Source organism: Mustela nigripes, unplaced genomic scaffold, assembly GCF_022355385.1.
Source record: "Mustela nigripes isolate SB6536 unplaced genomic scaffold, MUSNIG.SB6536 HiC_scaffold_17503, whole genome shotgun sequence".
In the NCBI taxonomy this organism is placed as follows: Eukaryota; Metazoa; Chordata; class Mammalia; order Carnivora; family Mustelidae; genus Mustela; species Mustela nigripes.
In genome coordinates, this window is record NW_026756905.1 from 486 (window position 1) to 1,137 (window position 652).

The 652-nt window shown below is 27.1% G+C and overlaps 1 non-coding gene across 1 annotated transcript; it reads right to left on the bottom strand.

Moving 5' to 3' along the window:
* Positions 1-419: 419 nt before the first annotated feature.
* LOC132009371 (U6 spliceosomal RNA) lies at positions 420-526 on the bottom strand. Its single transcript, XR_009401884.1, has one exon. It is a non-coding gene; the product is annotated as a U6 spliceosomal RNA (small nuclear RNA).
* Between the last annotated feature and the right edge of the window lie 126 nt (positions 527-652).

A 652-nucleotide genomic window follows, 5' to 3' on the forward strand; every position in this document is an offset into this window, starting at 1 on the left:
CACAGACCTGTACCCCTAGGGATAAAAACACATTATATGTTTATAAAAAATTTACAAAAATAATTTTAAAAATTCATTAAAGAAAAACACATATTGCAAACCCAGAGCTAATCTCATATTCAATCAAAAACGTTTGAAAGTTTTCCCCTTAAACATCAAAAAAAGACAAGTGTGTCCACTTTCACTACTCTCATTTGACATAGTACTGGATGTCCTAGCCAGAGAAACAAGGAACACAAAGAAATAAGAGACTCAAAAAAAAAAAAAAAAAAAAAAAAAAAAAATTTTTAGGAATAAATGAACTTACATGTTAAAAAATCCTAAAAACTTCACAAAATTTTGAATAAACAAATTTAGTAAAGCTGCCAAATACAAGATCAATATATTAAAGACAAGAATTTTGTTTAGTTTCATTTTTTTTTAATATGGAATGCTTCTCAGTTTTTCATGACATCGTTGTTCAGTGATCACGCTAATCTTCTCTGCATCATTCCAATTTTAGTATATGTGCTGCCAAAGTAAGCACAAGACAGGAGCATTTTAACACTTTAATGATGAACTATCTGAAAAAATAATGAAAACAATATAATTCACTATAGCATCAAAAATAATAAAATACTTCGGAATAGATTTAACTAAGAAGATGAAAGAT